The sequence below is a fragment of the Heloderma suspectum genome, chromosome 8, assembly GCF_057233095.1.
Source record: "Heloderma suspectum isolate Gila_16-S chromosome 8, 16-S_ref, whole genome shotgun sequence".
In the NCBI taxonomy this organism is placed as follows: Eukaryota; Metazoa; Chordata; class Lepidosauria; order Squamata; family Helodermatidae; genus Heloderma; species Heloderma suspectum.
Genome location: NC_139465.1, coordinates 39,594,589 through 39,622,455, shown reverse-complemented (window position 1 = coordinate 39,622,455; position 27,867 = coordinate 39,594,589). Strand labels below are relative to the sequence as shown.

Sequence of the window (27,867 nt, the reverse complement as noted above, 5' to 3'; positions counted from 1 at the left end):
TCTGCTCCCATCAGTAGTACATGCCCTGGTCTCTTCTTGTCTAGACTACTGTAATGCGCTGTACGTGGGGTTACCCTTGAAGAAGGTTCGGAAGCTGCAGTTGGTACAGAACGCAGCGGCTCTGCTGATTAAAGGCAGCCGCCAGTGTGATCACATCACTCCAGTGCTGAAGGAGTTGCACTGGTTACCAGTTGTTTTCTGGGCCAAATTCAAGGTATTGGTTTTGACCTTTAAACCCCTATACTGTTCCGGCCCAGCCTATCTCAAGGAGCGCCTCCAGCAACACCAGACAGGCCACTCAACAAGATCAGCCTCAGATGGTCTTCTCTCTGTCTAGGGGTGGACGAAAGTCCCTTACCTGTCCTCGAAGGATGTTCGCGGTGGGGGGGAGGCACTTCGCTGCTCCCCCCGCGAAGTTCAGGCCGGGGCGGGGAGGCTTCCCGCCTTGCCCCGGCCGAAATTCAGGCCGGGGGGGAGGCTTCCCGCCTCGCCCGGCCGCGAACACGTTAAAAAAAAAACAAAAAAAAACGCCCCCTGATAGGCTACGTGACGATTCACGTAGCCTATCATGGCTAGATCTGCAAAGTCAGCCGTGATAGGCTACATCAATCGTCACGTAGCCTATCACGGGTGACTTAAAAAAAAAAAAAAGTGTGTACAGATAATGGCAGCCCCCATAGGGAGCTGCCATTCGCGTTCCTTATTTGGTCACTGTAGTCTACGTAAAGATTTACGTAGACTACGGCGAAAATAAGGGCAACGCTATTCGCGTTCCTTATTTGGTCGCTGTAGTCTACGTAAACATTTACGTAGACTACAGCGACCAAATAAGGAACGGGAATGGCGGTTCCCTATGGGGGCCGCCATTATCTGTACACACTTTTTTTTTTTTTTTTTAAGTCACCTGTGATAGGCTACGTGACGATTGACGTAGCCTATCACGGCTGACTTTGCAAATCTAGCCGTGATAGGCTACGTGAATCGTCACGTAGCCTATCAGGGGGCGTTTTTGTTTTTTTTCCTTTTATTGCAATGGCAGTGGCGGCAGCCGGTCAAAAGACCGGCTGCCGCTCCCGCCCCGCTCAAACACCCGCCGAACCGCCGGCCGGACCCGCAGCCGGGAGGGACATTCGGCGAAGGTAAGTCCCGTCCCGGGGGGGGTGCGGGGGTTTGGAGGATTTCTCCCCAAAACTTGTTCGGGGGGCCGAACACGTTGGCGCTCGGCCCCCCGAAGTTTCGGGGAGAAATTCTCCGCCAACCCTATATCTGTCCCATCAGCCAGGACAGCTAGGCAGGTGGGGATGAGGGAGAGGGCCTTCTCTGTGGTGGCCCCCACTCTGTGGAACTCCCTCCCTAGGGAACTCCGCCATGCCCACTCCTTGATGAGCTTCCGCCATGCGTTGAAAACGTGGTTGTTCAGGCAGGCATTTGGGGTGGGCTAGGGAAATTTTAGAAAATGATGTTTTAATGTGTAATTTTATTGTTTTTAAACTGTTTGTATTATTGTACATCACCCAGAGTGGCCGGGTGACCAGACAGATGGACAATTAAGAAAATAACTAACTAACTAACTAACTAAATAAATTGATCAGGGGATGAGCAAGGCAGGGGGCAGGAAGGGACTTGGCCTGAGTTTTCAAGACTTGGTCCTGCAAGCCACAACGCAATACAGAATCCCTACGTTATCTCTGATCTCTGATGAGAGCTCAGGGATAAAATGAGCACTCCTCTCCCTAGGTCAGCAGGTGAAGCTTGGAGTTGGGGGGGTGGCCTCAATACTCTGCAGGCTGGATTTGGCAAGGCCAAAGACCCAATTAGGCCCACGGGTCAGAAGTTGCCATCCCCTGGCTTAGTGGGTCATCATGAGCTATGGTCAATTCCAGTTCCCTGGCTTGTGCATCCTGCCAAACTAAACATGAAAGGCCAGTGTGGCCAGCAGCACCCCCCTACCCCCCCCCGTGATTTTTTTTTTTTAATAAAGTGAAAGAAAAGCAGCCTTGGGAGACTGCAATTGGGAGTGAAAGAGAGGAAGAGAGCACAACCCTTTCCCCACCAGCTGTTTTAAGATTCCCCCATGTCCTGCTATGGCTGAATCGGACTCAGCATTACAGCAAATTATGGGGCAATCCAAAAGGCGAGGCAAAAAAGCAGGCAAATGGTCAAGCACCAAGGTTTCAGTCCAGCATGGGATCAGGCAAAGGCAGGAGTGGTCAAGACAGAAGCAAAGGTGAAAGCACAGTTAAGCAGTCAAATACAATACACAGTCCAGAAGTGAAGCAGCAGGGGTCCAAGGGTGAGTAGCACAAATGGTCAATCACAAGGCTAGGTCCAAAAAGCAAAGTACCCGGCAATGGAGCTCAGAGAACAACCTTGTCCCAGCATTGGCTAGGCTGAAACTGAAGGCTTACATAGCCAGAGCTTTCTGAGCCCCACCCAGGGCTCAGCTGCAGTCTGTTACAGGCCCTCTGGCAAAAGTCCTTTTGCTCCCAAGGAGTCCTCTCTTCCTGGGGTGTCCTCCTTTGTCTTTGAGTATCCCTTCTCAAAGGAGCCTTTTTGGCCTGCCTCTTGAGGTGATGATGCTCTTGGGGGATAGGTGGTCGCCCAGTCTCTGCCTCAGAGGCAGAACAGCCCTCCTCCTGGAAGGATGGGCTAGCAATAGTGATCTCCACTGAGGGCCCAGGCTCCTCCAGATCTCATGATATCTGTGGCTCCTTGGCCTTGTCTTTGGGAACTCCAGATCCTCCTCAGAGAGGAGGCATGACACCCCAGCTGCAACTCCCATAATTCCCAGTCAGCATGGCCATTGGTTGAAAACACACTGGGGTTGTTACTGCTGGTGCTGCTGCTCTGTGTACACATTAGGGTGGATGTGTACCCTTAAAACATCTTGTTGGTACACCCTGGAAGGATAATGAAGAACTTTATTATTCTTTCTTAGGATAGAAGGAATAATATTCTTTCTTAGGATCTTAGGCCCCACTGTCCCCAGGCAAAATTTACATATAGAGAGGGTATGGCAGAATACAAAGCCATCAGGGCACCATGAGGAATTTTGATGGTTTTACACTTGCATTAAGAAGCTCTAGTAAGTGTCACTCATTGAAAACAGCCACATGCTTCTATAGTGCAGGAAAGGGCTCCTTTCGATTTTGGATTCATTCACTTGCACTACAAAGACAATCTGATTAACCAAATACAAAAAAAGCTGTTGTTGTTGCCACTGTTTTCAAGGAGGGAATAAAAGGGCATAGTTAAAAATAGCTTCCATTCAGCCAGAGAACAACCTTTTCTCTTTTCTGGGTCATAGCTCAAAACATTCAAAGGTAACAATGGCGCAAAAAAGAAAAAAAAAGCGGGGGGGGGAATGGCTGTCAGAAGGGATTTAATGGAAAAATATTTGACTCAAAAGAATATGGATTGAGCAATACTGTCACAGACACAGAGAGGGAGATTTGCTTTGATTTCAGCATCTTGGCAAAGAAATAGACTGAAAAGAATGCTGGAATCTGGGTGAAGTCAGTTTCAAAAGAAATGAATGAAGGCCACAATCCACCATCTAAAGTATCCTGTTGAAAAAGGCAGCACAACCATAGGGCAAATTCTGCTGCATTGTGAAGCCTTCTGTGCAAAACTGACTGTCAAGATTAGGGATGTCGGAGGAATCCATTTTGGGGGGTAGAGCTTGAAGAGTTTTCTTCAGCTCAGCCCCCCAGACTCCGTTTCACTCATCAGCACGCTGGTCTGACTCATTGCATGACGGGCTGAGCCGGCTCGTGGTTTTTCAGGGTTTTTTATTTGCACAAATCATGATTTGTGTGAAATCGCTGCTGTAAGTATTTACGGAAATCATAATTTGTGCAAAATCGTGGCCATAAATAGAGCAATTTGCAGAAAATTGTGCTCTTTATAGCCACAATTTTGCGCAAATCATGACTTCCATAAATATTCACAACTGCAATTTTGTGTAAATGGTGATCTGCAAAAAAAAAAAAAAAACACACCAGGAAAAAAGAGCCAGTTCCTGAATTTTGGGAACTGGCCCGCTGCTTGGCTTGCAAACGCAAGCCGAGCTGGGGTCCATCATGTGGATCCATCAGGCCCCATAAAGGGCTCAGCTTCCCAGCGACAGAAAACCCTAATGTGGAGGAACAATGTGTGGGTTATTCTACCAAATATGGAAATGTGGTTTTCTCACTGCTGTTCCCTTTTTTAAAATTTTGAGACTCAGGTCTTAGGAACTCCCTACTGCAAGGTGGTGAAAATCAGCAAAACTTGAGCTAGTTAAGATTCTCTGATTTCCAACCTCAAAGCTCATGCCAACTCATGTCCTTTTCAGATTGTGAGCTTTAGTTTTGTTCCTGCACATTGGTGGTGGCGGGGGGGGGGGTATTTGCATTCATCTCTTTCCAAATATAGGCATCAATGGTGTACATGCTTGAAATATACACATTTTTCTCCCATTGACTTTTTTACATGCTTGAAATATAAACATTTTTCTCCCATTGAAATATACACATTTTTCTCCCATTTATTGCAATGGCCGCCGCCATTGCAATAAAAGAAAAAAAAAACACGCCCCCTGATAGGCTACATTAATCGTTACGTAGCCTATCACGGCTAGATTTGCAAAGTCAGCCGTGATAGGCTACGTCAATCGTCACGTAGCCTATCACGGGTGACTTTAAAAAAAAAAAAAAGTGTGTACGGATAATGGCGGCCCCCATAGGGAGCCGCCATTCCCATTCCTTATTTGGTCGCTGTAGTCTATGTAAAGATTTACGTAGACTACGGCGAAAATAAGGACAACGCTATTTGCATTGCCCTTATTTTCACCGTAGTTTACGTAAACATTTACGTAGACTACAGCGACTAAATAAGGAACGCGAATGGCGGCTCCCTATGGGGGCCGCCATTAGCATACGCGCTTTTTTTTTTTTTTAAGTCACCCGTGATAGGCTATGTGACGATTGACGTAGCCTATCACAGCTGACTTTGCAGATCTAGCCGTGATAGGCTACGTTAATCGTCACGTAGCCTATCAGGGGGCGTTTAAAAAAAACAAAAAACTTTCGCGTTTGCAGCCGGGCGAGGCGGGAAGCCTCCCCCCCAGCCTGAATTTCGGCCGGAGCAAGGCGGGAAGCCTCCCCCCCTGGCCTGAACTTCGCGGGGGGAGCAGCGAAGCGCCTCCCCCCCACCGCGAACGTCCTTCGAGGACAGGTAAGGGACTTTCGTCCACCCCTACATTCAGCATGTGGGAGGCAGGAGGGTGAATCTCACTGTTATTTCTACCATCATTCCGCCCACAGAGATTCTTTCTGCCCTACATTCAGTTTGCTTTGGACTTTTCAGACTCATATTTCGGTTCAACAGGCTGTTAGCTATTTTTTTATTACAGCGGAACTCTCCAGTAGGACATTAGCATATACCAGCTTGTGATAGCAGTCGGGGTGTTCATTCCTTTTTTTTTTTTTCTTTTTGGTGCATGTTTATGATTTTTTGCTGTCTGGCCACTGCAGACCTGCATTAGAGAGTTCAGTGTGGTGTGCCATACAGATTTTTTTTACTAATAATTGTTAGCTCAATATGTTCATGTAATAAAACTTTTGTTATTGTCTTACTTTTTCATGAATATGGAATATTACATAACCCCGTCCCGTTTTTGTCATCCCAATATCCCGTTTTTGTCTCAAGGAAATATGGTCAGCCTACTTATTCCAGTTCTTTATCTTGTTTGGACAGCTCTTCAAAAAGAGCAGAGGTGGAGAGCCTCTTTCAGCCTGAAGGGCAAATTCCATTTTGGAGAAGTTCTAGGGGGGCACATTCCACTGGTGGGTGAGGTTGAAGGCGAAGAGGCTGGAACAAAGACGTACAATAACAAAGGGAAAAAAAAGGCCAGCATATTTAAGCTTAAAATGCTTACTGCCAGTCATTAAGCCTTAGGAGAGGCACTTCAGCCTTTTAGAATGGGGAAAAACTGCACAGAAACCAGGAATTTTTTTTTCCCAGTGAGCAGCTGGTTGTCCACTGTGTGAACAGAATACTGGACTAGATGGACCCTTGGTCTGATCCAGGAAGGCTCTTCTTATGTTCTAATGCCCACGAGCACACTGGTGCCCATGAGCATCAGGTTGGAGACCTCCAGATTAGTAAATAAATAAGTTGTGAAGGCTTGAGGCCTACAGAGGCAAAGGGGAAAATGATCAGGCTTTAAGGCCTAGAATTTCTGTTGGAAGGGGGTAACCGAGAGGAGCAGTTTCATTTCTCCAGATTAGTGTCAGTTTCATTTCTCCACATAAGTTTCATTTCTACAGGTTTGAAGCAGTAGTTTCAGTTTTTTGGGGAGGAAGGTATATAAGAAGAGAGAGAGAGAGCCAGAATGAATCAGAAAGACCAGGCTGCAGCCAGAGAAAGAGAGACAGCCAGAGCCTGAAGTGAGAGCAGAGTCTGGAGCGTGAGCAGGAAGAAGCAGCCCAGAAAAGTCTAAGGACAGCTAGGGTAAAGGAACTTGCGTTTTGCAAATTTTATTTTCTTTGAATGCCTTTTGTATCACTCAGCTCTACTGTGTAAATACCTGTAGTTGTAATTTGCTTGCTTTAAAATACTAGTAAACTGTTGCAGTTAAACCCTGTGTCTAGAGTGTCAGTCACCCTACATCTACAGCCTAAATCCCGTATTACTGGAAAGGGGAAAGTAAAAGAAGAAAGGTGGGACTCTTAAGGAGGCAAGAGATCCTTACTCAGGGGGTCCGGGTCATAAGTGGAACCTAGACATAAGTGCACACTGATCTTCATAAAATTCAGAAGTAAAGACAGAAAAGTAGAGAATTCTTGCTCACTGGATCCTTTCAGACTTTTGGTTGGAGGTTTCTGGACACTGAATGCACGTATAGTGTGAGAGCAGCATTGTGTTGCCAGGCTTTGCCCTGCTGTATCCACATTCTGCTGCACAGCTGGAGTGTACCTATGCACATCTGTTACGTGTGCATGTAAACTAGACACCTCTCCCCATGATTGGGAAATTGCCTATGCATATACAAACATACATGTGTCAGCATGTCATAGATGCACACCAGAACACACATACATGTGTTCAGCCAAAGCGCCAAAATGTCTGCACAGGTTGAAGGCACAGGGAGAAATTGAGAGGAGGAGAATTTCAAATCCAGCCCTATAGAAATAAAGTTGAGCATTCAGCCAATGGCACCCAGAATGTTCAGTTTCTTAACTCCATTTTTTCGTAGGAGGAGAAACAGATGAAAAAGAAGAAAGGAATCGCAAAGCATAGTAGTGACACAGCCATTTGAAATTCCCAGCAGAGGGAAAACATCTTGATAAAAGCAGAGCTCCAGTGAGCCAAAGCTATGGTTCTACCAGTGTTGTCAGGTGTCAACACTTCCCAAGGAACGAGGGCTGTTAGTGCAGCATCAGTCCTGTCGGGCAGGTCAGAGGGGGAACGCCCCACTTTTGAGTTAACTGCTTCCAGAGATGCAACAAGCAAACAGCATTTGCACGAGGAAGAGCACTTGGCAAATTCTCCTTCGGTAACATTTCTGCAGAGGGAAGCACAGAGCTTCCTTAGCAAAGCAGAGAGCCCTCAGGAGCAAGTGCTTTTGCGGGTTATGGAACACTAAACGTAGCAATAAGGCTGCTCAGATTAGATGAACAGAGCAAGCACACCAAGGTCAGAAAGCAGAAGTGAGGAATGATTTGATGCTGCATTTCCACTCAGAATTTCAGTAGCATCACTCAGGTTAAGAGTTGGGACATCGGTGAGAGGACCCTCCATATTGGAGCAGGGTGCGGCAGGAGGAGAGAGAGCATCTGCACATCATAACCATTATTGTTGCTATTTTATAAAGAATCTAATATTTATTAAGTGGAGTACACAGATTTTTAAAAAGACTGTCTTTGCCTGCAAGCTTACAATCTAAAAGACATGACACAAAAGGAAAAAGGGATGGGTAGAGAAGAGGAAAACAAGCACAATTTGGCTCCATTGTTTAAAAAAGGTTACATTGTTCCTTTCAACTTCCCCCAACTGGGCGCCCTCCAGATGTGTTGGACTGCCCCATCATCCTCAGCCACGGGTTAGGGATGGTGGGAGTTGTAGCCCAACACACCTGGAGAGCCCCAGTTTGGGGAAGGCTGAATTCTTTTAAAGAGCAACTTGAAAGGAACCATTTAAAGGAGAGGAGGAGCCAAATGGAGCTGGTGTTTCAGCTGAGCCAGTGGAGTGAGCCTACTGTTGCAGGTTGGAGAGTGGGGGCTTTTTGATTAGCAGGGACAGTGCCCCCCCACCCGATTTCTCTGTTGCCTCTGAGCTTAGTTGCAATTTTCCTTGCAAAATGGTATTGCTATGAACTATCCCTGTTGTGATGCAAAGAATTTGGGGTTGGTCTTGAATGGGCAGTTAAGGCCCATTAGCTTAACAGAGAGAGTGGGAGAGACGGCGGAGGGTGGGAGAGAGAGATCAACATAGCTGCTTGCATTTTTGGATTCTCCTTGGGGATTTGGCTATGAGTACTGTCATGATGAGTGCAGGCACTCCAAAATTTACCACTACACCACAAATGAGACATTTGTATACTTATGAATCACACCAAAGTTCTCCAGCCAAGCCTCGTGAGTCATGACACATTTCTGAATGCTTTCAGCTATGCCTGCCATTTTAGATGCTGCAGCTGGTAAGGTTCATGTTGAACTCATAAGTATGATTGATCACATATTCAATTATCAAAAAACCTGCCAGTTTAAGCCCAGAATTAATGCTATCTCATGTTGCTTCAAGCTCTACAAAACCAGGAAGTTAAGGCTGATGCCTTAACTGATGTGCCCCGCGAGCAGTGATGACGTTGTGCAATGTCACAAATTGTGTTTGTTTACAACTTACACTCCATGCATCCATAGTTTCCCCTTCATGGATCACTGCCTTGTTGTGGCAAAGGGGCTTGCGTAACTCAGTGAAGCCATAAGCTATGCCGTGCAGGGCCACCCAAGACGGGCAGGTCATGGCAGAGAGTTCTGACAAAATGTGGTCCACTGGAGAAGGAAATGGCAACCCACTCCAGTATTCTTGCCAAGAAAACCCCATGGAACGTATCACAAGGCTAAAAGATATGACGCCGGAAGATGAGCCCCTCAGGTCGGAAGGTGTCCAATATGCTACTGGGGAAGAGCAGAGGGTATTTCCAAGTAGCGCCAGAAAGAGTGAAGCGGCTGGGCCAAACCCGAAAGGACACTCAGCTGTGGATGTGTCTGGTGGTGAAAAGAAAATCCGATGCTGTAAAGAACAATATTGTTTAGGAACCTGGAATGTCAGATCAATGAATCAAGGTAAGCTGGAGGTGGTCAAACAGGAGATGGCAAGATTGAACATCGACATCTTGGGAATCAGCGAACTAAAATGGACAGGCATGGGCGAATTTAATTCAGGTGACCATCATATCTACTATTGTGGGCAAGAATCCCTTAGAAGAAATGGAGTAGCACTCATAGTCAACAAAAGGGTGGGAAAAGCAGTACTGGGGTACAATCTTAAAAATGATAGAATGATCTCAGTACGAATCCAAGGCAAACCATTCAACATCACAGTAATTCAAGTCTATGCCCCAACCACTGAGGCCGAAGAAGCTGAGGTTGATCAGTTCTATGAAGACCTACAACACCTTCTAGAACTAACACCAAAAAAAGACGTCCTCTTCATCATAGGGGATTGGAATGCTCAAGTAGGAAGTCAAGAAATCACCGGGATAACAGGCAGGCATGGCCTTGGTGTACAAAATGAAGCAGGACAAAAGCTAATAGAGTTTTGCCAAGAGAACACGCTGATCATAGCAAACACTCTTTTCCAACAGCACAAGAGGCGACTCTACGCATGGACATCACCAGATGGTCAATATCGAAATCAGATTGATTATGTCCTTTGCAGCCAAAGATGGAGAAGCTCCATACAGTCAATAAAAACAAGACCTGGAGCTGACTGTGGCTCAGATCATGAGCTGCTTCTTGCAAAATTTCGGCTTAAATTGAAGAACGTCGGGAAAACCACTAAACCGTTCAGGTATGACCTAAATCATATCCCTGATGAATATACAGTGGAGGTGAGGAATAGATTTCAGGGATTAGACCTGATAGACAGAGTGCCTGAGGAACTATGGACGGAGGTCCGTAACATTGTTCAGGAGGCAGCAACGAAATCCATCCCAAAGAAAAAGAAAGGCAAGAAAGCCAAGTGGCTGTCTGATGAGGCTTTACAAGTAGCTGAGGAAAGAAGGGAAGCGAAAAGCAAGGGAGAAAGGGGAAGATATATCCAACTGAATGCAGAGTTCCAGAGAATAGCAAGGAGAGACAAGAAGGCCTTCTTAAATGAACAATGCAAAGAAATCGAGGAAAACAATAGAATGGGAAAGACTAGAGATCTCTTCAAGAAAATTGGAGATCTCAAGGGAACGTTTTGTGCAAAGACGGGCATGATAAAGGACAAAGAAGACAGGGACCTAACAGATGCAGATGAGATTAAGAGGAGGTGGCAAGAATACACAGAAGAACTATACAGGAAAGATCTGAATGTCCCTGATAGCCATGATAGTGCGGTCACTGAACTTGAGCCGGACATCCTCGAGAGTGAAGTCAAGTGGGCCTTAGGAAGCATTAGTAACAACAAAGCTAGCGGAGATGACAGTCTTCCAGCTGAGCTATTTAAAATCCTAAAAGATGATGCTGTTAAAGTGCTGCATTCAATATGCCAACAAATTTGGCACACTCAACAATGGCCACAAGACTGGAAAAGGTCAGTTTACATTCCAATTCCAAAGAAGGGCAATGCCAAAGAGTGTTCAAACTACCACACAATTGCGCTCATTTCACATGCCAGCAAGGTGATGCTCAAAATCCTACAAGCTAGGCTTCAGCAGTATGCGAACCGAGAACTACCGGAAGTACAAGCTGGGTTTCGAAGAGGCAGAGGAACTAGAGATCAAATCGCCAACATTCGCTGGATCATGGAGAAAGCAAGAGAATTCCAGAAAAACGTCTATTTCTGCTTCATTGACTATGCTAAAGCCTTGGATTGTGTGGATCACAACAAACTGTGGCAAATTCTTAAAGTGATAGGAGTACCAGACCACCTTACCTGTCTCCTGAGAAACCTGTACGAGGGTCAAGAAGCAACAGTAAGAACCAGACATGGAACAACCGATTGGTTCAAAATTGGGAAAGGAGTACGACAAGGCTGCATATTGTTACCCTGCTTATTTAACTTATATGCAGAGTACATCATGAGAAATGCCAGGTTGGATGAATCAGAGGTCGGAATTAAGATTGCTGGGAGAATTATCAACAACCTCCAATATGCAGACGATACCACCGTAATGGCAGAAAGCGAAGAGGATCTAAAGAGCCTCTTGTTGAGGGTGAAAGAGGAGAGTGCAAAAGCTGGTTTGAAACTCAACATTAAAAAAAACTAAGTTCATGGCATCTGGCCCTATCACTTCCTGGCATATAGAAGGGGAAGAAATGGCAGCAGTGACAGATTTTACTTTCTTGGGCTCCAAGATCACCGCAGACGGTGACTGTAGCCATGAAATTAAAAGACGCTTGCTCCTGGGGAGGAAAGCTATGGCCAACCTAGACAGCATAGTAAGAAGCAGAGACATCACCTTGCCGACAAAGGTCCGTATAATCAAAGCTATGGTTTTCCCAGTAGTAACGTATGGCTGTGAGAGCTGGACTATAAGGAAGGCTGAGCGCCGAAGAATTGATGCTTTCGAACTGTGGTGCTGGAGAAGACTCTTACGAGTCCCCTGGACTGCAAGGAGGTCCAATCAGTCAATCCTAAAGGAAATCAACCCTGAGTGCTCATTGGAAGGACAGATACTGAAGCTGAAGCTGAAATATTTTGGCCACCTAACGCGAAGAGAAAACTCTCTGGAAAAGACCCTGATGCTGGGAAAGACTGAAGGCCAAAGGAGAAGGGGGCGGCAGAGGATGAGATGGCTAGATAGCATCACCGATGCAATGAATATGAACTTGAGCATGCTCCAGGAGAGAGCGCAGGACAGGAAGGCCTGGCATGCTATGGTCCATGGGGTCACGAAGAGTCGGACACGACTGAACGACTGAACATCAAATCCATAGTTTTCCTTGGTCTTTCACGCCCAAATCCAGATGGGGAGGATGGAGTGCCTGGGACCAGCAAAGATGCCTCACCTTGTCCTGGCCCTATATTGCATTATGAAGCATCTAAGTGTTACCGTTTTGCTAGAGGAATCCTCCTGTGAATTGACCTGTGCCATTATTAGCTGGGATGGTGGGTGAAACAGTGAGAGGAAGCCCTCTTCTAGCAATAAGGCTGGTTCTTCATAAGGCAATACAGGACCAGGACAACATGGGGCATCTTGGCTAACCAAAGAAAAGTGTGGAGCTGTAGCATTGGGGGAATGGGACTAACCATTTCCCCATGCATCATTTTCCTGATTAAAATGGCCCCTTAAAGTTGTTATTTGCCCCACAGGACAAATGGTATCTTTGGGGTGTGTTTCAATGGAGGGGGGAAGAGTGTGGTGGGAAAGCATTACATCCCTCTCCTCCATTAGTATGGTCCATATCTGAACTGTGGGGTTGCCAGGGGCGGGGAGAGAATGCAGCTGTTATTAACACTTCAACTAAATATGAGAGTTTCAGGATATGGCTCTCTCCACCCACCCCATATCACATCCACTTTGGTCCTTTCTTAATTTGCTTATCATTCTGGAATCAAATCATTAATAATGACCTATAGCAGAGACATGGCTTCTTTTGCAATGTTTGCAAATGAGGGAGCTAAATTAACAGCGATATGAGTAGATATCAATGAAGCTGGCCTGAAATTAGTGATTAATTACACTCAGGGCACAGAACAACTACCAGGACAGCATCCTCCTCCTCTGTGATGATGTACTTGACAGTCTTTGCAATTGAACCATTTTAAATAGACAGGAAGAACAACCTTCAAGAACCCATGCTGTGCGTTCTGTCCCGTGCTGTGCGTTCTGTCCCTCCATCCCCCAACACACTTGAGCCATATTAATTCTCCCAAGGGAAGAACCTACAGTTTGGGTAAAAAACTTCTAATAAGCTTAGCTCATTTTAAATGTTAGGTGAAAATGCATCTACTCTCAGCAATAATATGAGAGATGGTCAAGAGCAGGAAATAATAGAAATCCCAAACAAATTAGTAGGCAATTTGAAGTAAAATCATAATGAACTTCTACAAGATTGAAGAGGCAAATGAGCCAGAAGGGAAAAATTACGACAGAACGGAAAATCGATAGAACATTATACAACAGTGGCTTTATTAATGAGGGCTGGAAGGAAGGCGGCACTAAGGACAAGCCAACACAATCAAATTGGGTTTTGCTACTTATTCCGGAGGTTGATCAACATTAAAGAAGTTAGATCACACTCGTGAGCACTGTTTGAACATCTGTAGAGGTTGCAGACTGCAAGCTTAGAAGTGAAATTAGGTCATCATTTCAGTAATTAGGAAGCCAAAACACAAGGAAGAGAATATCTGTAGTACAGTAGTTATATATATGCAGGCTGGAGAAGTAACAAGGCTGCAGATGTGATGGCTCATGTTCTAAAAGATGCTCATATATATTAGCAAATGCCACATAGCAATCACTGTGTTCTCTGAAGGGACCATTTATAAGACAGTTCCCTCTCTGTTGATTTCTAACATCCTTATCTTTTTTAAACTAGCTCTAGTCACTGGATTATTGCCTTTTCAACAAGTGATGGTGAGGTGGTTTCTTTTGCATTTTCTGCAAAATGGGCTAGAATGCGAGGACCAAACTCTATGCCTTTCAAGGAAGCCGCTCTTGGCATTAATAGCAGCTTCCATTGAAATGCAAATAGCTTTTGAGAGGCACTTCTCCTCCACCCTATCTGTGGTAGGAGGAGAAAGGAAAATTCTCCCTCCGCACCCACACACATTCCCAGGATGCTCAGATATAGGGTGGCCATGTGGCCTCTTTTATAAAGGACAGCCCTCTATTTGTACGGCTGCTAGAGGAGTGTCCCCTATTTGAAGGTGTCCTCTATTTGAAAAGCTGTGCTATCCAGTTTTGGTTTAAAGAACCATCAGAACTGTTGCCCATCCACAGAACGTGCCTGAACAGCAAACTGAATGGGCAGGCACTCAGGCCACCTGGTCACAGTCTTCCAGACTCTGGTGTGACGTGCCATATTTCTATTTTTGCACTCATACATATTAATTTAGCATATGGAAATGTAACGCAAATTGCTGTCCTCTTTTTTGATGATGCGTTTTGATGATGACCTTTGTTTTGATTGGTCAGGTGGGTCAACAAGGATGACTGGCCATTGGGAATTTCATGGCGAACGTGATTGACTAGGAGTTTGTTTTTGTTTTTAAGTCAGGGAGAAGTCTGTTAGAGGCAGTTAGGGATGGTTAGAAGGTAGAGGATAGAGAGTTGGGGGTTACTTTACTGGCAGTTAGCTGAAGGGACCAGTGCTCAGAACTGGGAAAGAGAAAGCCAAACTGAGATAAATCTTCTGGAGGGAGACCTGAAATCTGGAGCTGGTGGCTGTGAGGAGAGAGCAGGAGGCCAGGCTGCAAGGTGGTGATGCTTCAGGCAGGCAGCAGAGCTAAGGATGTCGGAGAAATCTGCAACGAATTCAAATGAGTTTGGATTTCTATGAATCCCACCTGCTGACTTCACAGTGGACCAGCTTTTTATGAGTTGCACAGATTCCATGGAGTTGCAGATTGGTTTTGTATTTCGGGGGGTGAGGGTATGAGCAAATACGCACTTGCGTTAATGTGCATTGTGCAAGTGGAACAAAATTCTGATACACCCCTAAAAATATTGGATTCTGTCAATGAGCAGATGATGGAATGAAAGATGCCTGACCTTCCATGAAACACAGAAGGAACGGATTTCATAAAATCTGTACATCCCTAAGCAGAGCCCAGCACTAGAGGGATTCAGTCAGAGGTCTGACCAGAAGGAGCTTCAGCAAGTGATTCCTGATACAGTATCAATGTTATCTCAGAAACCAGAGGCAACAGGAGGGACTGAAGGCAGACTACTGTCCATTCCAGGTTGTGAGAGATCTGCTGGGGTAGAGTTTAGGGTAACTGGATCTGGGGGGAAAGCTATTGAGAGGTAATTACGGTAAGCAAGGATGCTTAATGTAAGTACATTTAAGCATTTCCATCCTATAATTTCCCCTTCATGGATCACTGCCTTGTTGTGGCGAAGGGGCTTGCGTAACTCAGTGAAGATATAAGCTATGCCGTGCAGGGCCTATAATTTGAACAACACTCTATTCCCTTCTGTACAAAATATCCCATAAAATACCTCTTAGCTTAATAGTTTGCATCAGGTCTAGCAGTCATGCCCATCTCATGCCTAAGCCTCTTATTCCAAGCAACTAGGGTTTTGTTTTTGTTTTTTAAGTATTCCAGGAGAACTGGTGACGGTGGAAAAATTTGTGGAACTCTGAGTTATATTGGCAGAGAACTCCATACGGCCTGAAATATAAACACTGCAATAAAAATAAAAAAGAAATGCCATGGGTGGGATCTGTTCCCCCACATGTAGTGGTAGCAGTAGGATTGCCCAGTGAAGGATCAAGTCCCCCCACCCCCGCCAACACACACACAGATGAGGATACATAAGTGACCACTCCAGCTGCTATTTACATAGCAAAAATGTGTGTAAATTAATTCTATTCAAGTAATTTAATCTAGTTTAACCCTAAATCTGATGATGTACAACGGGATCTTGGCAGCTTTCTGTGTCTTGTTAACAACACTCACAAGTAGCATTCCAGACAAAACAGTCAGCCTTAATTTCACTTTTGAAAATGTTCTAGAATCAGTGTTGTAGTAGTAAATTTTGAAGTGCAGAAACACATTATGACATCCCCAAGAAGAATCTACAGTATCTATCTATCATAAGGAAACTGGCAAAACAGGAATAAATGTGCATTCTTTCATTTCTATCAAACACTTCAGCTTTTGCCTTTGTCAGTGACAGAACAGAAAGCGGAAGATGAAATGTTTGATAGAAATTGAAGAATATACATTTACTCCTGTTTTGCTAATTGCTTTATTGTTTTGAGGCACCTCTCCAAGGTGCAAAGCACCTTTAGAGTTCTGACTGGTTCTGACTGAAACCTGGAGCGGATTCACTGCCTCACTGACATCGGAGCCACCAGCCCCCACTGTATATATCTCCTGTTATTCTATTATTGAGACTTACAGAGTTAACATTCATATTAAAAACTCCTTCATAAAACAAACATCCAAAACAAAGAAACAAACAAATCATTAATCAAATTTCAAAATTAAGTTCATGACTGCAATCCTATATGCAGAGTTACTTGGGAGCAAGCTCCATTGAACTCAGTGGTGTTTATTTCCATGCACAGATGCAACTTGTAAAACACATGGAGCTTTAACAAAAGATCTTTAGCAAGGGGAAATGCAACCTTTAGCTTTTAGTTAGAAATGTGAAGCATCTTGCAAAGAAGCGCTACCATTTAAATGACAAGTGTGAAGTAGGATCCTCACCAAATAAAAGGAAAGAAGTATCTAGCCTCTGCTTGATCATGTTCCCCATTTTCTGATTTCCTCTAGATTCAATTTATAATCTATCACAAACAGTAAAACTTGAAAGCCTCATTATCACCTCATTCACTTACCAGGGTTAGGAGGGTCTTACAATTACTCTGCCGCTCTGGTAGATGATGCTATCGCTCCTGCTCTGAAAAAAATGTCCTGGAGCTCCACTGTTCTGTTTTCCCCTTCCACTGCACTACTGCAGGGGGTTCCAACCTTTTGGGTCGGTGGGCAAAGTGGCTCTCACAAAATGGCTGCCATGGGGTCTTGCCCAGTCATAAAATGGCTGCCATTGTAGGCAAGATGGTCACACAGCACACTCATTTCCTGGAAGGCAAACTGATGAGACTGAAAGAACAGTCACCCGCCCAAGAACTTAAATACAAGGCAGTGGTGGGGTCTGACGGCGCTGGGGGGCAGCATTTTGCTTTGCAGCATGGAAACCTTCCAATTAAAAAGAATTTTTAAAACCCTAAATTAAAGTAACATCGAGAAGGGCAGGGAATCTGGTGGGAGCCAAGAGCAGTTTCTGCAGGCACATCAGTTGGAGACCCCAGTGCTACTGTCTAGAATGAAGAAGAGCAGAGGCAATCCGAATCCTTCTGATTTGAAGGTGTATTCAGACACCTGGAACTTGCACACACCTTGCCTAAAGCATTCCCACATGACACCTGTAACCAAGACCATCATGTGTAGCTTCTGCCCACTGTTACCAATACTCTGCTACCAGTGAAAGTGACAGGGCAGTAACACTAGGTTTAACAGTGTGTGTAGAGCTCACAGGTGACCACCTCATCCTATGGTTAGACATAACCCGTGACATTTCTCCTGCTGCTTCACAGCTCAAATGGAGCAATGCAGGTCTGACAGCAGAGGCAATATTTACAGCTTGAGTGTGTGCATGCCTTTCAGACCCTGCTGCTAGAGTTCTCCCCTACCAAGGTTGACACCTTTTTGAATCAACCTCTATTAGGGCTGTACAGAATTGGCACAGACCATTTCTCACCTCAAAACTGGCACTTTTTTAAAGGTATACTTTGGGGTGAGCTGAAATTCTTTTGGGCTGGAAGAGAATTGGGATGGCTGCCATTTCGTTTCCTCCCAGAAAGACCTGTTCTGAGCTGCTCCTTGGATTTTGGGAAATTCAGAATAGCTGCCACTATAAAAATGGCTGCCTCCTCTGCTACTTACTGGGAGCCACCATGATAATGGACAGCAGTTGAATAGCTACAGAAAACACACCACTTTCACAGAGTGGGTGGAGAGTTCTTCCAGCAGTTCTTTTTATTTCAGAGATGCGGTGTTAAATACCCCTATCATGAAAGGGCAATTGTTGAACACGGCTTGTTAAAAATATAAAGTCATGGTGTGCCATTCCATGAAACCCTATTTTTAAACCTGAACTACCAGGGAAAACATTTTATGTTTGGATTTTTTTATATAAGAATGTCTTACAAACAACAAGCACAACCTAAGGATGCTTTATTCAAAAGCAGATTGGAAGGTTCAAAAGGCATCCCATGCTGTTTGTTTCTTTGCTTTTGCAGGGGTGGGGGGAGGGGAAAGAGGGATAAGAGATTAGCAGTGCAAGCCTATACATGTCTAATCAGAAGTAAAGTGTTGAGTTCAGTGGGATTGCTCCGAAGTAAATGACATATTGCTGAAGAACCAGCAAAAGGATTCAGAGAAACAAAGTTCAGGGAAGGGCCATTTCATGAAATGGTTTCTCCTAGAGTCACTGAGACAATTCCATGCATTTTTGGCCGAATCACTGTTCCCCCCCCCCCAGCCCCTATAGGTGTCCTGCCAATAGCAGCACTCTGATCTGCAGCAAGAGCGGATTTACAGCTTGATTCTTTGGACAGACGCTGCAGAGAAGAAGAATAGACATTAGTTTGTGCTGCAGTAGATCCAACATCATCCTAACCCTGGGAAATGGGGCAGAAACAATTTGCACGGCTCCATTTATCTTTTCTTTTAAAAGCACCCACCTTACTACTAGGTAACAAGGAGCCACAGAGTTGTGAGACAGAAAATAGCTCTTAAGTCAGTTGAAAGCAGCTTGAGAAGGGTGTCATTTCCCATGGTATATGCTGCTGTCATTGAGCAGTGTTTGCAGGTTTCTGGAACAATGGAAAAACCTGCTGAACCTGTTTACCAAGGGCAAAAGTGGAATTAGCAAATACATCCTGAGCAATGATCTGCTTTCTAACTTCAGTTCTCCAAAGAAAACTTTGTCTCCACCCAGAAAGTTCCTGAGAATGACATGAGAAGCCATTTCAGCCTGGAGCTACTTGTGAGTCTGCTCTTGAAGAAGCCCCGCAAATAACCAAAGTGTATGCTTGAACCCTGTTCATGGGATTGATTAATTTTTCTCTACAAAAAGCACAGCAGCTGATCTGGACTGGGAATGTGACACAAGGGAAGAGGGATTCACTTTTCCTCACACCCTTCTCTCATAGCAAACAACAGCTTCTGGAGAGGCAATTTCAATCAGGAAAACGGCATGGGGGAGAGGTTCCTCTCTCCTCCCCCGTGCCATGGTCCTGATCCAGACCAGGCTCCCCTGTGGTAGATTTTTGTAAAGAAAAAGAAATGGGAATCCCAAGCCATTTGTGAACAGCACATAAGGTGGCCACTTCAGCATTGACAAAAAAGAGAGGAAATGCATCCTCAAACATAGTCGTTTATATAGTCGTTTATATGTATAGGTGCAAATTTGGAAACAATGACTATGATTTAAATAAGGGGTGGGCAACTTGTGGCCCTCCAGGTTCTGTCATGCTACAACTCCCATCACCCTTCACCATTGGCTATGCTGCCTAGGGCTGATGGGAGTTGCAGTCAAACAAGTGCCCACCTCTGATTTAAATAGGAAGTCAATACAACTCACCACAGTGAGGAAGGCTGTGACGAGGTGTCCAGTGGCTGTGAGTCTGCCCAGGCTCTGTCTGGGTGCTCACTGTGGATGGGCAACTGCAAGGCCCCAAGCATTCCCTTCTTCCGGTTTGTGCTATTTAAAACAGACGTGGACTGGAAATAGAGGATGCTGTCAAATAGAGGTCTGTCCTCTGTAGAGTAGGTCACACGGCCACCCAGAAGGAGCACCTAGAATGATCAGCACAAAGAAGTGCTGGGAGGAGGAAGAGGAAGAGGAAGAGGAAGAAGAAGAAGAAGAAGGGTGCAGTGGAGGCTGGTGGCTGCCATTTTGGGGGGGCTGTGAGTCCATTCTGGGTTTCAGTCAGAACCAGCCACAACTCTAAAAGGGCTATCCAAGGTGCTGAACCCTATCCCCCCTCCCATGGGCTCAGTGCCTTGGATAGGTGCTGTAGAGTTCTGGCTGGTCCTGACTGAAACCCAGAGTGGATGCATAGCCCCACTGATATCGGAGACTCCGACCTCCATTGGAAGGGTGGTGTGTCCCTCCTTCTCACGGAATGGCATCTGGTGGTGTGGGTGCTCCATAAGGTCCCTCACTGGCTGCTTTCTGCTTGTTTTCTTCATCAGTTTCAAGCACCTAGTCCAAGGGTGGGCAAACTGGCCTGGGGCCGATTCCCCACCCCCAGAACCAACCTCCCCACCCACCACAGAAATCGACCCCACCACCTCGCAGGAATTTGCCAGTGTAGCGGCAGCGGAAAAAGTGGTGATTTCTCTTTAAATTGCCCTGTTCCCATGTTTTCGCCACCACAGAGTGGAATTTCACTGGCAAATTTGACAGCATGGCAGTGTGGGCGATGGTGAGGGCTGCAAAGAAGGCCAAGGGGGCCCCACATAATCCACAGGCTGCCTCCTGCTCTATTCCTACCATTAAAGAAGCGGCTTGTATGGGCACCCTCCAGGAGGAAGGTGGGGAGCAACCAGGGAGAGGGCCTCGACATGTTCTCCCCTGGCAGGCTCAGTCAGTGCCCACCTTGCTCTACTTTTGGCACCAGGCAGGGATCCCAATTCTTCTAGTGGTCCTTCTGGCACCAGGTGAATCCTTTTTATTCTCCCAGTATTTTGGCATTTTTGCTTCCTAGTCCTTCAGCTCCAGTGCTTCAAACCTACATTTTAAATCTCTGCATTGCCGCTAGCTTTTATTCTGGTCATACTGTTATTCTGTGGTTTTAAGCTTTCCTATTTTATATTGTTCCATTCTGCGCTTTGTGGTTTTAATTTTTATGAACTGCTTCAGAGAGCTTCAGCTATTGGGCAGTATAGAAATGAAATGAATAAGAACAAACAGACAAACAAATAATTTCCCCAGGATTTTAAACACTGCTAACATTTTTAAATAATGATAATGATAATAATAATAATTTGCTATTATCATCAATTATTTAATAATAATAGTTAATTATTAATTTATTATTATTATCAATTATTTAGTGTTAATAATAATAATAATTCTTTGGAGCTGCTGCCAGTTTTTCATTGGTTGGACTTTCAAACTACTTTTATTATTGCTGTTGTATTGTAGGGTTTTTATTTCCTTAGGATAATTTTGGATTTTATTTAGTATATTTTTGACCCCCCACCAACCCCCCTACATCAGCAACTTAGCTAAAACCATCTTACTCTCATTCTAGCTCAGGGTTTTTTCTTTCTTTCAGCAACAGCTTTCCTGATCCAGTGTAGACTTCCTGCACATCCCCCAAGGTAAACCATTGTGGCTCAGTTTTGGATATTCCTCCCAACCATGGTTTTTGGACTAGAGGATCATGAACTGGCCATGGATGCACACAGCACACGGACTCCCTCCTCCCCTTACTGCTTCCTGTGACTTAGGGTGGCCATGTGTCCTACTTTACAGAGGACAGCCTTCTCTTTGAAGGGTGTTGAGAGGAAGGTGTCCTCTCTTTGAAGGGTTGTCCAGTCCAAGTTTGGCTTCAAGATCAACAATCAGTAGAAGGGAAATCATGGGCCTTGCACTTGTCCATCAACAGTTAGCACCTGGACAAGGCTGGCACCAGTGGCAGGCATGGCTAGTTTCCTGTCAAGGGCCCACACCTGAGCAGGGGCCCACTGCAAGAGCTCCCTGGATTTCTCTTCCTCTTCACCAATGCAACCTCTCACTCTGGCCCAGACAACAGTGGTGGGGAGAAGGAGGAGCAGGAGATGCCATGGCCTACTTGCTCCCTGGCTCTCTGACTATCAAGCAGGCAAGTGGAAGCAATGATGAGAAGAAGGATGAGGAGCAATAGCAGATGGTGAAAATGGCAGTGAGAAGGCAGACTCACTGAGGGAGGAGGCCCATTCTGGGGGTCTTCCCCAAGGACCCTCAAAACCTGGATTTGGCACTGAGAATGCATACAGGTCACCTTGTCACAGTTTTCCCCACTAGGGTGGGATGTATTCTATTTTCATGAAATTATAGTCGTGATTTCAAAATTTACTTCTGCACATATATACATTAGCACATGCACATTCTATGTAGATCTGTGTCTCCTTTGTCCTCTTTGGCACTGATGTGTAAGTGGCCACCCTAAACCCAGTGAAGACTCAGTGGGCACAGCATGCTGACTGACTGTTGTAGGCAGGTAGGAAAACTGGGAGGGAGGAGGGAGGGGGGAGGGCATGGCACAGCTTGAACCCTGAATAGAAGCATTCCACGCTGCAACCTTTTGTTGCAGGTCCTGCTTGAATATATTAACGGCAAACTCATCCTCATAGCACGGATCTCAATGTAGCCAACACTGTACCACCTCTGCACAAAAGGGAGGAATTAGCAGGCTTGGGGACCTTCACATTTGCAGAAGTACAAAAATGGTTTGAAGAAAGAAACCTAAAGTGTGTGTGTGGGGGGGGGGGACACACAGCCCAATGAGAACTGAAATGCTGGGTGTTTGGGGATAAGGCTTCCAATGTGGTAGCCATTACTGTGTCTGTGGGCACCTCTCTTGGAACCCGTCAGGCTGCCTGATCCTCTTAATTTTCATTATATTTTAAAGATTATATATAAAATAAATTGGGAGGCTGACATGCTGCATAGCAAAGTGCCTGTCTCCCAGCACCATTTGTATTTCGCAGAATGCCTCTGGAATCCACATGGCATTCTTAGTCAAGTTACTTGTCTCTCAGGCTCATCACTTTGCTTTCAGGGAGATGGGGGTTGGAGCAGAAAACAGTGGGTTCAATAGAGTGGTTTTGTGTTTTGGTGCTCAGACCCCACCTCTGCCTTGTACTTCAGTTTTTGAGCAAGTTTCCTCTCTTGTACCCTTCTTGGAAATTGGTATCTTGTGACTGGCCATGCCTACCATGGCAGCCATTTTGTGAGAGTGCCCATGACTCTCAAAATTCCAAATGTGCTCACTGATCCAAAAAGGTTGGGGATCCCTACTTGAGGAGAGGGGGTGGAATGGAGTATCCTGGAGAAGGGTAGGGATGGAATCCTCATCAGGAGCACTCTGCACTGCAACATTTTGTTGCCTCACTTCTTATCATCATTAAGAAAGTTAGGATCGAAATAAATAAATGGCACCTGGCCTTAAACAAACAAAGAAAAAGAATCTTCTACCCCATTTTGAATCAGATGGCCATGCCCCATTTCCCTGGCCCCACCCCTTTTCTCCCAACTACTTGTTATGTGGTAGTTTCCTGGCATTTGTGCAAGTTTTTCCCCATTCTACAATGGGGATGCCTCTCCTAAAGCTTAGCTCCTGGCAGTAAGAACTTGAAGCTAAAAACTGGCTGGTATTTTGGGCCCCACCCCTTCTGCATTTGGCCCCATGCACCTCTGAAGTGCTGCCCCAGAGAACTAGTCAGAAATGGGAATCAGCCCTTGAAAGAGGTTCCACACTTCTTATTTAGAGCCACGTTCATTCATTTTGTGCTACCAGTTTCTCATTCCAAGCAACTTGGAGAAGATATAAGCATACGTCTATTAGCTTATTAGACCTAATGAAGTACAGGTGAATGTGTGAGAGGGGCTGTTTGATGGATGCCAGAATTATTATTTGAGCTAGCACAATTCACCCACCAAGAACAGCAGAGAAGGGATTCTGCTATTAAGGAGGCATGTATATTAGCAAACGTTAAGGGAGTTTACATTCACACTTGCTAACTCTCAGTTCCAGCTGGCATTATATCATAACCAATCTTCTCTCTAAAATGATCCAGGCTGTCTTCTTATACTACTTACCTGGAAGTAAGCCCAGTTGAACTCAGTGGGATTCACCTCTGAGTAGTTGTGTACAGGATTGTGCTGGAAAGCTCTTGTAGAGGGAAAATTAGAAAGTCAAGCTCTTCAAACAGGAATGTGATGTTAAATTGTTATTTTTTTCACTGTGGTTTTTATGCAAGCCATTGCTCCATCTAAGTGGATGCTGGAGAAATTTGAGATGGACTAAAATGAGCTCGAATTTCTAAGAATCCAACCTGTGTAATCTGCTGCGGAGGGACCCCTCAGGCCACGCAGCATTCATGAACTTTTGGATTTTTTTTTAACTTTCCTGAAATTTATGCATATTTATTCATAGGAAAATACACATGTTTCTGCTGAGACTGGTAAATATCTGTGGGGAAAAGTTGAATGGAATGGGAGACAATGCAGTAAATGCTACATACTAATGTAAATTATGTAAACTATGTAGATCCAGTGTGGCGTAGTGATTAGAGTGCTGGACTGGGAGCAGGGAGTTCTGGGTTCGTGCTCGGCCATGGAAGCTCATTGGGTGGCTTGGGCCAGTCACAGACTCTCAGCCCAACCTACCTCACAGGGTTGCTGTTGTGAGGATAAAATGGAGAGGAGGAGGATAATGTAAGCCACCTTGGGTTCCTTGCAGGAGGAAAAAGGTGGGATATAAATGCAATCAATCAATCAATTGTTGCAAACCCTCTTATGGAATTATTTCTGTATTTTTCAGCATAACTAAAAAAATCCACATCTGCCTGTGAACGGACACCAGAACAAAAGGCGCCTGACAATCTGTGAAACACAGATGGCGCGGATTTTATCAATTCATACTTCTCTAAATCAGTGCTTTCCAAACTTCTGAATACCTGAGATGCCCTATATTATTATTATTATTATTATTATTATTATTATTATTGGATGTTGGAAACACAATGTACTCTTATGCCTGACAAGACTGCAAGGAAGAATGGATGTGCATGTAGGTGGTCCCAGGTTCAATTCCTGGCATTTCCAGGTAGGACTGGAAAATCTTCTGCCTGAAGCCCTGGGGAGCCAGTGCTGCCAGTCAGTGTTGACAATACTGGGCTAGATGGACCCACAGTCTGACTCAGCTTAAGGTGCTTCTGATGCCCTAGAGATGCAGCAGGAAGCCTCCTCAATTCATTTGGGTGCATCACTGCATTGGGTCACATCTTTGGATTATTCAGTCGCTCCCAGTGCAGTGAGCTAGCCAGCAGAATTATTTGCCTCCATCAAAGGCTGATCAGAAGGAGACATGCGCCTCATGGGAGACCTATTATTTAATTCATTCATTTTTCCACAATGCACACTGTGGTGGTTCTCAGTAGTCTCACCAGTATGCTGTGACATATGCTTCAAGGAATTGCCTAATCTAAGCATCAATCTGTCTTTGTCTAGTTCCGAGCCCAGCTACTCTGGCTAATTCTGGACCAACTATTCAGAACCTTGAATTTACAGGAACATGCACAGACACGCACTTACTTCAATGAGTACCATTAGCCAAAGTCGAGAGAACTCCTACAGATTCTTATTGAGAGTCTTTTAGAGGGGTTTGATTTAAAAGTTGCAATGTTTCTTTGAAATAGGCACAGAGTTAGCTGCCTAAAAAAAATAACACTTGGATAAATATAGAACCAGTGAAAAATTGTGCATGCTAGCATTTAACAACACAACACGGATTCTTGTTTTCATCAATGCAGTGTGGTGTACCATGCATGTGTATGTGTGAAGGGGTGGACAAATGGGGGTGGTGGTGGTGGACAAATACCATTAATCTGATGTGGGGCCATCATTTTCAGAAAGTGTCAGGGAAGATATAAACTCTTGTCCATCCCCCCCCCCCCCCGTTTCATTAGTCAACCATTTTTTAAGACTGAACTGCTTAGTTTCATGCATTGATTCTAGAGAGAGATTATTGGGATGGAGAACAAATTTTGTTTCAGAATTTTAAAACGAGAACTGAACTTCTTTGCTCAGCAAAATGAGAAACTGCTCTTAACCATCACCTGTTAATTAATTGCTATCAATCAATATCTGCTCTGCATGTTGTGTTTAGATTTTAAAAGCAGAAAATCAGTTGTTGTCAAGCTCCAAACAGAACTTCCCATCTGGAAAAGGATTGGTTTCCAATAATACCCAGAGCCGTTCCACCAATAAAACATGCTACTGCATATTTATGTAAGTTTCAGCAAGGTATCAAATATTTCGTAACCAACACATCCCTTTCTAAATTAAATGCAATGGGGGAAACTGCTCCTCTACTGAAAGATAAACTAGCACATTGTTATGCTAGATGACAAAACTACACACAGACTTCTATATTTTTATCCTCGCTTCCACTGAAGTATGATTACCTCTTTAATGGTATTTGGATATGAATTCACCTAGGGAGGTATAGGCTTGTTATTTCCTGGATCGGGGTAATCATACAGCCTCAACAAATGTTTTACTTTCATGTCCCTGTTCTCATTGCAATGTTGTTTCATTCCAACAGAATTCAAGATCCTTCCAAATTTGACAAAGTGTGCCCTAATGTAGGGATAATGAAAGTGAACTATCTCACAGGTTTGTTGTAAGTCTGGGGGAAAGTGCTTTGGACACTTTTTGAAAGACCTACATAAATGGGAGGTGTTATGATGACATGGATGGTGGTGGGGTTGATAACCATAAACCTCCCAAAGCAGGGGTCTTTCTTGCAACTTTCTTGTGAATTTCTCATACAAACTGACAAATCTAATGCAACTGCAATGCCAGTATGGACCTGGTTTGTGAGAGTGAAGGATTTGTTCTGGGTGTTGACTGGAATGGACTGCCTTCCCTTTCTCCTGCTATTTGAGTTGTATCTAATGTTAGTTCTACTTAGAGTAGACCCATTGAAATGAATGGGACTTAAGTTAGACCAGCTTTTCCCCACCTAGTGCCATCCAGATGTTTTGGACTACAGTTCCCAGCAACCCCAGCCTGCCCTAGCTGGGGAAGGCTGCATTAGACTAACATTGGCTACAGTCCATTAATAAGAGCATCACTTTTGGGAAGAAACAAACCAAGGTAGAGACAAACCACCAACCCTACTCTTAATGGGTCGTAGCAGTGGGGGTCCCAACCCTGGCTATCTGCGAAGAGATTCTGGAACTCATGCCTGTCTTAAGGGCATTGGTTTGCCATTTTTATTTTTATATATTTACAATATTTATGTACCGCTGGCGCTCTATATCTAGAACAGATTTCCCCCCTCCAACCAGAAAACCCCTCCTCTAGGGTTGCCAACATCCCACCCCCCAACACACACACACACGCACACACACCAGGCAAAAGTCTTGTGCTTTTAAAAAGCTGCCTGGAGGCGAGGGCTTAGCAGCCAGCCGAGGCTTCTTCCCCGCGCCGCCCCCTCCGCAGCCCTGTCCAAAAATGAAAGCGATGTGGGTGACTGCCACTTGCAAAGTCTCCGCCTGTGTAAGGCAGCTTTTGAAAGCACGGGCGCCCTGCCATATATAGCTAGAGCTAGATATATTGTAAAAGTTGGCAACCTTTCTCACAAGCCCCTGCTCAGGCAGGCAGTCATTCAGTGGTGCAGGAAAGGCACTCGGCACGGACCCAGAGGGCATGTGAACGACTTCCCCTATCCCATGCGGAAGCCACGGCTCTGAGAAGAGGCCAATCCCAACCCCGCCTCCTGCCACCCACTTCCTAAGGGAGAAGCAGCTTTCTTCCGCAGCCGCCCACCCCCCAAGTCCATTTTAATTCACCCCAGGCAAGCCCCGCTGGTGGGTCAGTGGAAGAGCCCCGCCGCTTGCGGCTTCTGCCGCCCAGGCAGGCGGCTCTCTGGGAGGAAACTCCACAAAGCGGTTCGCCGCCAGTGCTGGGCTTTTCCAGAGGTAGGCTGCGTCCGTCCAGGGAGGCTCGAGGGGCAAGCCAGGCAAGAGCGGCGAAGCGGGTGTGTGTTTGGGGGGGGGGTCTTTTGCCTGGGAGGGGGGCTGGAGAGACGGCCGGCCAGCCGGCCGGCCACTTTCCTGGGGACGGAGGCGAGTCGCTTGGCATCAGTGACACAGAGAGAGCGAGCGAGCGACCCAGGGGAGGCTGGTGGCGCGGATGTCCGCGGG

General features: G+C 45.3%; 1 protein-coding gene and 1 long non-coding RNA gene across 2 annotated transcripts in view; one reads left to right on the top strand and one right to left on the bottom strand.

The window, feature by feature from the left end:
* NECAB2 (N-terminal EF-hand calcium binding protein 2) overlaps positions 1 to 27,867 on the bottom strand; it is a 307,800-nt gene that overhangs the window by 279,379 nt on the left and 554 nt on the right. The window lies entirely within an intron of this gene.
* Positions 6,398 to 26,521, top strand: LOC146339053 (uncharacterized). Its single transcript, XR_014784609.1, has 3 exons — positions 6,398 to 6,495; positions 21,225 to 21,270; positions 24,477 to 26,521. It is a non-coding gene; the product is annotated as an uncharacterized LOC146339053 (long non-coding RNA).